This window comes from Mustela putorius, unplaced genomic scaffold, assembly GCF_011764305.1.
Source record: "Mustela putorius furo isolate JIRA1106 unplaced genomic scaffold, ASM1176430v1.1 tig00003845_pilon_pilon_pilon, whole genome shotgun sequence".
NCBI lineage: Eukaryota > Metazoa > Chordata > Mammalia > Carnivora > Mustelidae > Mustela > Mustela putorius.
In genome coordinates, this window is record NW_025421998.1 from 67,991,126 (window position 1) to 68,005,602 (window position 14,477).

A 14,477-nucleotide genomic window follows, 5' to 3' on the forward strand; every position below is an offset into this window, starting at 1 on the left:
AAGACATTTTGTGTTATTCCAGTAATAAATCTGATATTTTAGTCTCTATAGCACCTTATCTCACATATTCCTCATAGTACTTACTTCCAAAAGAGAGACCAAAATTCTTAAACCCATTTTATAAATGAGAAAACTGAAAAAGATTTAAGGAGCTTACTGAGGGTCATAAAACTAGGAAAATTGGAGAGCTGGGGATTGAATGTAAATCTTTTTATCTTAAGGCCAAGCAAAGCACACAAGCCCAAATTCTGAAGCATTTGGTCCTGAAGGGACCAGAAAAATAACACAGATGTGTGGAGGAGCAAGAGGTGATAATAGGGAGTGGTGGGGTCTGGGGAATATTGGAGATTGCCTACAACAATTAAAATTTAACTTTAAATAAAAGTGATGATGAGCCACAACATATGTGCCCTTAGGTATGAATAGGGGCATGAGTCTTAAACTTCTGTTCTGTGTTGTGTGCTGCCTAGAATGAAAGATGAATGTTATTTCATAGTGAAACAGTCTAAAAGTGAATTTACTGTTGCTATAAGTACTTAATCCACATAGGGATACTATACTACTATACGACTCAGGATGAGTTCAATTAGGTGACTTTTAAAATCTTTTTGACTCCGAAGTCCTATGAGTAATTGTTTAAAGATATATTTCTAGTGTTTATAAAGTACAGGATAGAAATGTGTAACCTATTTACGCCCCCAAAATGTTTGTGTTTTATACTGTTAAATATGCTGGTAAAATAAGTTACACTGACATCTCATGTTTGCCAGACGATTGTAACACCCCACTTATTTGGCTCTAGAGGTTGATCCTGGGTAAATATACCCATGAAGGTTATGCTAGCTGCCTTAGCAGTTAAATCCCAAAATATTCGGGTGCCTGGGTGATTCAGTCAGTTGAGTGTCCAACTCTTGCTTTCAGCTCAGGTCATGATCTCAGGGTCGTGAGACCGAGCCCTGCATTGAGCTCTGTGCTCAGTGGGGAGTCTGCTTGAGATTCTCTCTCTGTCTCTCCTTCTGTACTAACACCCCCTTCCCTCTCTCATGGAAATAAGTAAATAAATCTTTTTTTTTTTAAACGCCAAAATATTAGTTTTCAGATGCAATAGAGGTTTATTTCTCTTTCAGATGACTTCCAAAATGGGGGCTGCTGAAAGGTGGTGGCCTTTTCTGTAGCAGTGATTCAAGGACTCAGGTTCCTTCCTTCTTGTAGATTCCAGTTACCATGTACAGACCAAAGGTTTCCCTGGAGATAATCCTCCCAACCAGCAGAAGGTGAAGATTATATCACAAATATTGCACATGGTAAATTTTTACATGCCATACCTGTCATTGATGCTCAACACTCCTGCACACGTTCCATTGGCCAGAATTCAGTTACATGGCCTACATAATGCAAGAGAGGGTGGCAACTGTAGTCTAGCTGTGAGCCTTGGAGGAAAAGTTTATGGGTTTGGTGAACTCCGTTTCTTTGACAACAATATTTAGTTTTATTTTACAGCAAGCATATATTTGCAGACTTTTAAAATCTATACAACCCAAATAGCTCGCTTTTGTATAAAAGTGTATATACTTGTCAACATGTTTTCATATTCAGTATTGTAGGTGACCCTCGCAATCATCCTGTATGAGTGAACTAATCTTCTGCTCTCCTCCTCATTCTTTTTGTTGTTGTTGTTTTTAAGATTTTCTCTTATTTATTTATTTGACAGACAGAGATCACAAGCAGGCAGAGGGGCAGACGGGGGGTGGAGGGATGGCGGGGGACAAGGCTCTCCTTTGAGCAGAGAGCCCAATGCAGGGCTCAATCCCAGGTCGCTGGGATCATGACCTGAACTGAAGACAAAGGTTTTAACCCACTGAGCCACCCAGGTTCCCCTCTCCTCCTCATTCTAAGCTATGAAGGAAATGTAAGCACATTACCTTTGCAGTCAGGTACTTCGGTTTAAATCCCACTTGCTAGCAGTGTAATCTTGGGTGAATTACATTACCTCTCTAAATCTATCATCTTATGTGTACTATGACTAATATTATCTGTAATATGTAACATGACTTTAATAGAAATAACAGCGAATGTTCTCATTTAATCCTAACAATAACTTAACGAGGAGGTTTTGTCATTGTCCCCATTCCACCGATGAGAAAACGGAGTTACAGAAAACCTAAGTGACTTTAGGGGTCACATAGCTAGGGAGTACTAGAGCTGGGATTTTAACTTACGCCCGTGAAACTCTGAAAGCATACCCTTTTAACTGCTCTGATATTCTATTTTTAGTATGATATGCATTTTGTAGGGTTACAATGAGGATCAGATTTAAAAAATAAAGAAAAATATGAATGAACAAAGGAATCCATGTGAATGAATGGATGAATGAGTGAATGAATCCTCATGTGTCTTCTAATGTGACCTAGTAGGACTAAACAAAGATATTTGAGCTTTGTTGCCTCACCGGATTCTTTATAATTTAAAAGGTAGATTACCCTGGTAGAAAAGTACAATAATGTTTACATGTCTACAACGCCCACAAGATTGTTCTAGTGTTTGTATAAATGATCATTCACATAGCTCATGAAAGAAGTTTGGTTGGCATTCTTTTTTCTCTTATACAGCTCCTTTTCCAAGGTACATGGTGACATTTGTGATAATCCTTAAGAAATATCTCGAACTAGCATTAACTTGCATTTTTTTTAAAAAATCGCTTAGCAACTTTGAAATTTGTTATAGAAACACCCCCTGCAGAGCAAAGTGTGACAGACAGTGCTGCAGTAGCAGTGGTGATTATAAATGATTCTTCTGCAAAATGTGACTCTGCAACCTTGAAATCGTGCCACTGGGGTGTATTATGCATATGGCACCGATGCCCACGCAAAGATTTGTAATTACCAAGCACATGTTACAGGATATAATTTCTTGCTATGGGAGATATCAAAAATCTTCTGTCTCTTAGCTCAAGCATGGCTCCTATCACTTTAATGTGTGACAAAGGTACCATATACTCAATTTTACATGTTACTTGTGAATGTCAAACAATGCCCTGGAAATGTCCAGCAAAATCAGTGTGCAAACCCCAAACAGGAGGTACATCACTCAGGACAAATGTTTCTAGGTTTCATTTCCAGGGGAAAGGCTATTACATTTCCTTGGGGAATGAACTAAACTTTTTAGTTGCAAAAAGAAAAGCTAAAAATAAAAATGCTCCTGAAGAACAAATCAGGAATAGGCAGCACTTCTTAAGGACTTCGGATACATTTAAAGACAAGGCATGGTTTCAAAAGATAATCAGATTTCTTTATCCTTGTAGTCTGAGGGCAGCGGAAAAGATAACCAGAAATCTCCATAATCTGGGCCCTAGAACGGATATCTGTGGGAAATCATGTCACTGTATTTTGATACCAATTCAGTATGTGACTCTGATTCCTTGGTGCGTACCTCATAAAAGTGCCCTGTAGGGATGAAAAAGTTAATCCTCTCAAATAATTTCTTTACTTGTTCCGAAGACACCCAGGTAGTTGCTAAATCTCCCAATTAAAGAGAAGCTAACTTTCATCTTCAAATGGATCATTATGCACAAATAATCTTCCCTTTTAGTCCAAAAATTGCCCTTTCAATCCATCTCTACATAGTCCTAGGGATATAAGGTCTCCTGGAGGTCTCCATCAATCTGAATTAAACAGATCAAAGATAGAACTATGCAGCCTCCCTCCCTTAAGTTTGCATTTCTGAGTTGTCACTGTATAATGCAGGAAAGGGAAGATAAAATATTCAACTTAAAGCATAACACTGAGAAAATGAATATAATAAAAACTATTTATTCCATTGATTCATACCATAAATATTGGTAATGTGCTTACGGTGGGCTCTGAACACTGCTCTTGTTGCTTGGGATGTAGCTAGAAACCAGCACATATCCCCAGCTTCACGCAGCTCACAGACTAGTGAGAGAGATAGAACAAAAGTCCAATCCAGTATGCTACGTGCTTCGAAGGAAAATAGTGCTTGCAAAAGGGGCAGAAAGGGGTGCAGTGGTGAGGGGGTGTTCTCTCTGAAGAGGGGCATCTTAATTTGATAGACCAAAGGGAAAATGACTTCAGAATAAGGGATGGACAAGTGTGAGGGTTCTGAAATGGAATGAGCTGGTTATGTCAAGAAGCAGCGAGGAGGTCTGTGGGATAGGAGTGGAGGGAAGTGGAGTTGCAGGGAATGTGGTAAAGAGATGGGGGACGTTAGATGGCTTAGTGCGTGTTAATTATCTCCCTCTCCTCTGTTGAGCAAGTCTTCTCTTTGTAGAGATCTACAGTCTCTTTGTGACCAAGGCCACTGTTTTCCATTTGCTTTATAAACTGGGGTGACAGTACCACAGCCTGAAGGGAAAAGATAAAGCACTAAAAGTAAAAACAAAAGCAAAAACAAAAACAAAAACACACACCTTGAACTATAAACCAGAAACTTGGAACTGTCCCTAGAGTGTTCACCCAAAAGCCAACTGAGGAGAGTCTTTTTTGGTAAAGAAAGTCATTTTGGGTTTGTACTACTTGCTAGATATTTGGATAATGAACTATCATTCTGCTTCTGTACTTGGCACTCCAGCATTTATTCTTTAACATTACTTTAACCTTTGAGACAGGAATAGCTTAATGCCCTTCAAAAGAAATTCTGTTACCACAAATATGCATTTACAAAGTGTGTTTTCCTCTCACATTCTCTATCAGATTAAGTGAGGTCTTTAAAAGGCGACTCCCTCAAGAGCCTTATGAAATGTTCATAGTGATGCTAAACCTTCTCTGCCCTTTATGATTGGAAGGGCAATGCAGCCATATGCTAAGCAGAATGGTCTCCAAATGACACTGCCTCTAAATGCATCCCCTTTGCTAGGGGACTGAAATCAGTGCAGTACAAGCCTTTCAGGATCTTATTTTGGAACATACACGGCAGTAGTCCATAAACATACCTCATTTTCATAACTGCCTTACCTATAGAAGCATCATACACATTTCCAGAAACTATATTTTTCCTCAAGCCTTTAAACTTAATAAAAATATTAGAAGAGAATTGAAACTTCAAGTTGTGTCAAGTACTCCATAAAGCTAATATTTTTCTATTACCTTCTACAATTCATTCCCCAATTCTCAAATTCTGAAACCTCGAAGGCTCTAAGATTGCTGTAGAGTAGAAAAGCCCCCTGGTCGGGCGTTTTGCTCTAATCCTGGCACCATCACTTGGTTATCTTTATGTCATCTTGGGCAAGGCACTGACTACATCCTATAAAACAGAGAATTGCTCTGCCCTTCTCCAGGGTTGTGAATATATGAATGAACAAATGAATGTTTTCCTCTTCTGAGACATTGAGCAGCCTCAATGATTGGATATGGCTCATTTTCCCTGGTGTCCTGCATGGGTTTGAGTCATTCTCCTTCTGCTTAGCTGTTCCTACTGCAGCCACTGCCCCAAACACGCTTGTTCATGCCCTGCTTCAGGTCGGCTCTCCTGAAGGGCAGTGGTTTTCTTTCTTGGCACATTGGCTATCATGTAATAATTGCTTTAAGGATAAGTTGAATATGACTATATCAGTGATTCAGTTATTCTACTTTGCAGTGTAACATTTGCTAATTAGAAGGAAGATGCTGTGTTGCTGTAGACCTACCAGCTGAATCATGTTTTCTCTCCATTCATCTGGCCACCGCTGAAAAAAATAGAACCTTCTGCAGTGATAGAAATGTTCTACATCTGTGCTAATATTGTCATTTTTAGCCTTCTGTGGTCATTGAGAACCTAAAATGTGGCTGATGCAACAGAGGAACTACATTTTTACTTTAATTTTAGTTAATTAAAAATTAAATAGCCACATGACTAATGGGTTTTGTACTAGACAGTGAAGACCTATACCAAACACAAAAATATTGTCTAGGGACCTGGGAAAGTTTTCATGGCCCCTGGAATGCTTCAATCAGTTTAGACAGGGAAACTGCCCTTTTATATAAGTTGGCTTTAAGTTATGCCTATATTTATAACCATCAATTTCCTTTTTAAATCTATGCCAAGCAGACTAGCACATTTGATTCCTGGTTTCAACCACTTTTTCATTGCGGGTTAGCAAAGACAGTGCATCAGACATGAGATAACTTCATATAGCTAAGACTCCTATTTTCAGGGAAGACCTTTTGAGCATCTTAATGATCACTGATCCTCAGACAGGACTTCAAAAAACATTTTGCGATGATTCTTAGATATACCCACAAGTGAAGAGAAGTTAAATGATTTTCCAGTTATGCCACAAGGTCAATGTTCTTACAGGAGGAGCTGAGGAAAAAATATTTGAGCCTGGTAGTCAAACAGTATTTCCAAGAGAATTCGATTTTTATCTTCTTCAGGAGAAAGTCACCCATGGAGAGCATTTGAATGTAGATCTTAGTGACTACATTCTTTCTTTCAAAAACACAGTCAAAATTTAAAAGCTGTGGTTCTTTTTAGCTAGCAATGGATCAGATTGTATTTTAAAAGGCTGTGATTAAAATCAACAAATACACAAAGATGGATCAAATACCCTGAGGTCTAACAAAAAGAAAGTCAAAAGAAAATGAAACTTTGGTTTGACAAGAACAAACACAGTAAATTCAGGATCAACGATATGAAGTGGGACCATATAATAGAATCTCCAAACCTGGTCCTTTTGATTGTAAGAAGGGGCACTTTTAATAATTACACTGGGAATATTGGTGGAAATTGGAACTGGAAGTGTTCTAAGTAAACACAGATGTATGACCGCCCTAACCTTTTGACAGCAATAATTATGACAGTCCTGTTCTGTATGATATGCCCTGACTCCTTTCAAAAACTTTTAGCATTACAAGGAAACAGATTTTCAAAAGTCAGTGACCGTTTCAGAAGTCCCACTGTGTGGCTGCCTTCGGAGGAATGCCCTTCATAGCCCTAAAACTCTATGTCTGAGGGAGTGGTGGAGTCTTCTGATATCGAAACACCTGAAACATATCCTCTAGAGCATGCCAGAGCTACATGTAATATTGAGACCAATATTGGTTGGCAGACTTTTCTGTAGAGGGATATATGGTAAATATTTGACATTTGTGACGATTTTACATTTGGTGGCATATCTTTGCAGTTATTCAACTCTGGTTGTCATATGAAAGCAGTTAGAAGCAATACAAAAATGAATGAGTGTGGCTGTGTAGCGGGAAAACTTTATTTATAAGAACAGGTGGCAGGCCAGTTTATCTGGAAAGACCCTAGCATGAGAGGCGTAGAAGTCCCACCACACTAAGTTTCCCTATATTATTTTGTCATAGGGCTCCTCCTCACATAGATCAACTTCCTTTCCTCTTTCCTTCTCCTGTTCCTTTCTTTCCTCCTCGACCTCCCTCCTTCCCTCCCCTTCTTTATTCATTTCCTTCTTCCTTTCTCCTATCTTTCCCTTACTCCATTTTCATTCATTAAATAAACATGTATTGAGCACCAGCTCTATACCAGCAGTTGGGATTTCAAAGATAAATAAAGGTATGATTCTTCTTACTCTTCCTTTGGATAAACTTACAACATATGGAGCAAAGATAGGTGATACAGCTTAGTGTTAGTGAAACTGGGGCTTGAGCTCATAGGCCAGTTTAAGCAGAAATAGTACTAGGCTTCATTGACCTCACTCAGTCCACTGAAGCATCCTTCTCTCCTGCACTCTGGCATGTGTTTGGACAATCCAGAGAAACAGACAAGCAGTGATCCATTTCTGAAGGCCCATTTATAACCCACCTTCTGTGCATAGCAGCATTTCCTTAATTTCCCGAAGAGTTTTATTTTTAATAACCCTAACATAGACTTAAATAGTAATTAACAAAACATGTTTTTCTCTATGGTATTTATTTTTATCAGGAATGAAAACATGTAAAACAATGTAATGGCAAAGTAGTTAGCACTTCCAGCATTTTTATAAGATCCAATAAAACATTCTGCTATGTGATAAGTATACACTAATTAGTAGGAACATTTATGCAAAAGAGCTTTATGTTTCTGCCATTCTATAATTTTTATTCCTAAATATTTATCTTAGAGTTGCATATTTTTCTTAGGTCCAATTCCTAAAAATAAAACAAACTCTATCTAGATGAGAAGTTGACATTGATCTTAATAAAAATGATTTAATTTCTATTTTGCAGTTGTATTAACCACACTCAGGTCACCTGAGGCCCCTGTCATTTATCTCATGTAGCAAATGAAATGCACTTCATGGCAGCCTCCATGTGTTAAGGCAGAGATAGAGCATCTCTAGTCTACATCATTTAATTAAACTTAAATATAATTTCTTAAAAGAAATCTAGTATAACCTCTAGAAAAAGATCAGGGTAACTTCTACATTTTCAAGGTAACCTCAGGAAATGTTACATCATTGTCTTGGCACTCATGGGAATACCTGTTATACAGGATAGAAAATATTTGTTCAACATCCCCTTACTACAAAATTGATTAGGATATTATATAGAATAAAAGGCCAGACTTTGCATTAGTGTCTTCCATAATTCTCACTTAATCCTCATTAAAACCATGTGAGTGAGTATGAGGAAATAAACCGTACCTGAATTTCTCAGTGTTCTTTTAAAAATCTCTAGCTTCCTGAGATTTCTTTCCCCTTATAAAGAGGGGATAATCATTTTTTTCTCATCCCTCATCTCTGGAGTTTCCAGTCTCTCATGTGGGACAATGGCCCTGATTCTCATCACATTCCTCTGGGATAAGGACTAGGGAGAGTGGCTGATGCATGTAGTATTTACTGTGAAGCAAAAACAAAACCAAAAACAAACAAAAATCCCAGAGTACCTTTTTTTTTTTAAGATTTTTATTTATTTATTTATTTGACAGACAGAGATTACAAGCAGGCAGAGAGGCAGGCAGAAAGAGAGAGGGGAAGCAGGCTCCCTGCTGAGCAGAGAGCCCAATTCGGGGCTCAGTCCCAGGACCCTGAGACCATGATCTGAGCCAAAGGCAGAGGCTTAACCCATTGAGCCACGCAGGCACCCCCCAGAGTATCTTTTGTACACATTTAGGATAAATTAATAATGATGGATATGAAAAACTCAACAGCAAGATAAATTTTCTAAGTAGATGAAAAGCAGACGTTGACTAGCATATGAGGAAGGCTAAGTTAACAGATCAAGTATGGAAAGTGAAATCCTTCCTGCCTTAATCCATTTGGGCTGCTCTAACAGAATACCAGAAGCTGAGTGGTTTATAAAGAACCAAAATTCATTTTTCACAGTTCTAGAGGCTAGAAGTCCAAGATGAAGGCCCTGGCAGATTTGGTGTATGAGAACCTACTTCCTCACTGATGGCCATCTTCTCACTGTAACCTCCACAGGTCAGAAGGGCTGAGGGAGTTTTTCTGGCGGATTTTATAAGGGTCCTAATCCCACTCATGAAGACTCCATCTTCATGATCTCATCAGGTCCTAATAACCCCATATCCTAATACCATCACTTTGGAGGTTAGGTTTCAACATAAGGATAGGAGGGGTTGGGTACAAACCTGCAGACCATAGCACCTCCTGTCACTGAGGTTGTAGTTTTCTTACTCCTGGTTGTTGAAGTGGTGGGAGAATGCCTGCCCCAGCATCTTCTTGAGCCCTGTCCTCAACTGCCAGCTCCCCTTCCTTCTCCACCACTTCAGGGCCCTTTCAGTTCTTCTTGGGTCTCAGGCTCTGCAGCATCTGTGTCCCTCCTGCATTACTCATGTCCTCACACTCTTGGTGTGGTGCGACAGCCCCGCTGTGGGTCCCTCCCCTGTACTGCTGCACGTTCCTCCCTGAGACAGAGGATGGTCCATCGGTTATTCACGATCTTCACTCAACATATGCCTTTGCTAGTTTGTTTTTTTCTGCCCTGCTTGCTTGCTTCACTCCCCGCCCCCCCAGCATCTCTCCTGTCTCCATATATTTTCATTTTCTCAACACCTTATCTACAATTCTGAAATCCAAAATGTCCTGCAAACTGAGATATTTTTTTCTTGTTGATTGGTTGGTTGGTTTGTTGACAGGTTGAGTTTTACTTATTTTCCAGTATATCTCTCTTGACCTGAACTTATTTAGGGGCAAAACAGGGCCTGAACAGATGATAGGCTATTTAGAGACTTTATTTTTCCAACCCAGTGTGCATATTCATACAATTCATGGCAGCCCACTTTGTATTTACCTTAGAGTGCTGTCCTCAGTTCCCTAGAGTTGGGAAGGGGATTCTGCAAAGTACACTGTGAACTCCATAGCCCCGTTCTAAAATCTAAAAAAATACTCTTCGATTTCCAAAACACACACATGGCCTGGGAGGTTCAGAGAAGAAACTGGGCACTGTACTTCCTGAGCCAACACCCCTTCCAAGGTGATCAGCTGTAACTTAGAACTTTCTATCTGGGTCATACCTTCTTAGACCTTCTTATGCCTTATCTTCAAATTAACAAATTCAATTTTCTGCTTATCTGAGAAGCAGTCTGGAGTGAAGACAAATATCTACCTACTTTACAGAGCGGTCTGTCCCTTCAGGGGCAGAGAAACACAGCACTTTCTAAAGAGAGGGACTAGATCTTGGGATTAAATTGTAGCTATGATGCAGTCTGTTGGCTGCAGATTAGGGACCTGATGACTTTAGAGGTGGTTATTGTGCCTCCTCAGAGCCACAGTGGGACTTGGAGGAGGCTAGACTCAAGGATTCTGAGGGGAGGAGGGCTTTGGAAGATCACTATGAATTGGAGGGGAGATTAGGACTTTTTTTTTTCTTTTTTTTCAGTGGTTGGAGTCCCAGGAAGTAGACACTGGGACAGGAGTTGCAAAGAAAAACTGAGACTTCTCCAGCCGAGCAAGGTCTTTGGAAACCCAGGTTTTCTAAAATAGAAATTTGAGGGAGGTTACTTTGGCAAACCCTGCACAAACAGTGGGAATTTGGGGGTTCACACAAGTAGAAGCTTGAGAAAGATGAGATGATCAGAGCTAGGGTTTCTGCCCTCTAACACTGCGATGAGGTCTGTTGGTCCTGCATTCTAGGAGAAATCAATCCAGTACCGTCCTGAATATCTTCTTCTTAGATGTCAGGGCATGTTTAGTCCAGTTGTAAACTGGGGAGGAAATGCTGCATCTAAATGTATGCAAATACAATTTAAAAAGAAAAAGAAAACAAAACCAAAACTCCACAATGATGAATCTGTGAGCCTGCCTGAGGGATTATTGGTGACAGCTAGTAATGGGGTTTTTCTTCCACATCACTGTATCTGGTAGATGTTGATCTCGTTCCTCCACGCTCTCCTTTCTTTCATTGACTCCTGTCTTGTTTCCTTAGATATGTATCTCTTCCTCTTTCTCAGTGCCCCATTTTTAATTCTTTGTTCCTTCCCCTCCTCCGCCCAGCATACAACTACCCTGTCTTATAGGCCTCTCTCTGCTCCATGTGTCTCTCTGTCCCCCTGGATGTCTGCAGATCCTCACTCTGGCAATAAAGAATACATTAAAATCATTTAAAAGTTTATTTATTGAATAATAAAGCTATGTAATTCTAATTGCAATTTCATAGGAAGCTCAAGAGAAGGCTTGGTTTTCTTCAAAAGATCTTGTCCTTCTCCTACCTCTATACCTCCATTAAATATACCCTTTGAATTTGAGTACGGCTTTAGTGTATATGTATTTTTTCTATCGGTCACTTATTCTTTTTTTAAAATATATTTTATTTATTCATTTGACACAGAGAGAGAGAGAGAGAGATCACAAGTGGGCAAAGGCAGGCAGAGGGAGAGGGGAAGCAGGCTCCCTGTTGAGCAGAGAGCAGGATGCGGGGCTCGATCCCAGGACTCTGAGACCATGCCCTGAGCCGAAGGCAGAGGCTTAACCCACTGAGTCACCCAGGTGCCCAGGTCACTTATTCTTAATTGATTTTCAGAAATAACTGTTTTATTTAATCCATACTAAAAGTGTTTTTTTTTTTTTTAAGAGTTAATTATAATTCACAGTTAATGGTCTTTGGGCTTTTTTTTTTTTAACATAATAAAAAACATAATTGAAATGTGTCTCCTTGGGAAAGCATAGACATTAATTCTTTCCGACCATGAATTTCCCTGAAGCAAGATTCTAGCATAGTCAAATTTACTTTCCCATACTTGTTCAGTAATCTAGAGAATTTCATTGAGAGACTGAGCAAATATTGACTGCCCCAGGGGGGAACTGGGATTTGGGAGAAGAAAATGGGGATTGAGCACATGGTGAAGCAGGAGTGGAGGGCTCTGCAGTAGTTTTCAGAGACAGCAAGGAGGCTGAGGGAAAATACGTCCTGAGTGGCAGCGGGGAGCAGTAACCTGGAGTCTGGCCAGAGGAGCTGGTGGAGCCAAGTCTGCGAACCCTGCTGCATTCTGGGATCCTCTGGTGAAAAACCCGTGTTCAGGGACTTGAAATATACACCATTTACAGCCGGAACAGATGTGTTAAGTAAGATAACACAGTATGCTGCCCGAAGCATACAGCCATACAGTAGAGTTGGGTGTGGGAGACCGAAGTTAATAACTCTGATTCATAAACCGAGAAAGAGATTGATCTCTTGGAGGGAAGAAGAGACTAGAAGAGAGGAGGGTAAAAGGAAAGGCCTCTCATGATACATGGTTTCTACAACAAAGCAAAATTGATTTCAGACATTTCTTTGATAAAGAATAAAAGCAAGACGCTAAGAGCAAACAAAGGAGGGTGTGAAAATTGCATGTCAGGACAAATTATTACTATTTAAATGATGTAAAAATTACTGCTTTGTGTGGAGGTCTTATTGTCTTAGTTTTAGCAAATGTTTGTAATATTTCAAGATTTCCTTTCCTGACCTTAGTTATTCTGACATTTTATCTATCCCATTAAGGTTTTTAGTTCTTCAACATAACATTACCTTGTTACAGGAATTTCAGGATATAGCCTTTACTGTTGTTGGCTGGAGGAAGGAGTATGGACATTTGAGGAGGAATTCAGGAGGTCTTTATCACTCTAGGTTTCCTGGGAAGCAGTTATCTAAGTTGTGTGTGTGTGTGTGTGTGTGTTTTAAATGTCTTGTTACAGAAAATTTGCTATCCTGTGAGCAGCTCATTAATTTTCAAATAAGGGCATTTGTTTGGAATTTTTTCTTACCCTGTTCTAGAATATTCTTTGTGGCCGTTTCTTCTGTCCTCTGCTGTATCAAAATAAAATTTATGTCCTTTCCTAAGAGGTGACAACAAGTTTTCGGTGTGGGTCTGAGCTCCTTACCCTTAGTAGCAAGTTCCCTATACATTCTCTTACAACATTGTCATTTGTAATGACCATACAGGATACTGTGGTTACTGCAATCCCATTATATCTGATACAGGTGGGCAGTTTCATTTACTCTCCTTTGCTTACTCTGATTCTTCTTCCTTTCCCTTCCTTGGCTCCACGTCTTACCATTCAGCTTCCCAGCCCTTCTTCCCACTCCTAGAATACCCACCTTTGCCCCTGACACTCCTCCTTCACTGTGGAAGAGCACATAAAAGCGTGGGCCTGGGCCTGACGGGCGCTCCTCCAAGGCAGGTGGATAGCTCCTGGGGACATGCAGGAGTCAAGTCTAGGGCAGGCCACTTTCTGGGTCAGGGAGAGAAATCAAAACTGTTGTGACGCAGAGTGTCCAGCCCTAGCAGAGGATTATCCCAGAGGCAGGGCCTCTAAAAGGTCCCTTGGGGAGGTTGAGCAGGGCAGGCAGGTGATGGAATCCCACAGGCCCAGCCACATCTCAGCCTGCAGCTCCAAGTTACTGGGAAACCAGCGCTGAACTCAGAGGAGCCTAAGGCAGCCAGAGGGATGTTTGGAAGTGTTTATACGTTTCATATGTGAAATAGTTTAAGAATATGAATTCTCTGGTTTAAAAAAAAAAATTCTGACACTTCAGTAAAATACTGATAATATCGATAGATCAGTCTCATGAGAAATAAGACCACAATGCAGCAATGAAAGCTGCTTCCTCTCCTGGTGTAGTGACACGAACCCCAGCATCTTCCTGTCTGCGGGTTTCACTCATTCATCAGTTTCTTCCTCTTCTCCTAGAAGACAGGTTGCAACTCCATATCCGGGATACTTTGCTTTAATACGTAGCGAGTTTATGTGACTGATTTTGACGTTCACCTAATAAAAACAGCGTTAGGGATTCATTCAACAAAGTCTGTAGCTAATTGCTGGGGAGTTTAGGAACGAATGAAACAGGGGGTCAAGATGGGATGGTAAGCCTGTGGGCTCCAGCCAGGCTGACTGTGTTTAACTTAGTTTAATTCATACATGTAAACCACTTAGAACAGCACTTGGCAGCCACTAAATATTTACTAACTGGCATATGTTAGTATGTTAGATGTGTCCTGCTCTCAAATGCCTTGTAGTTTGGTAGACAGAACAAGAATTCCAATTGACAGTGATAAACTGATTGGAAACTTTGTTTAAGGTCATTTGATCAACTAAGGACCTATCA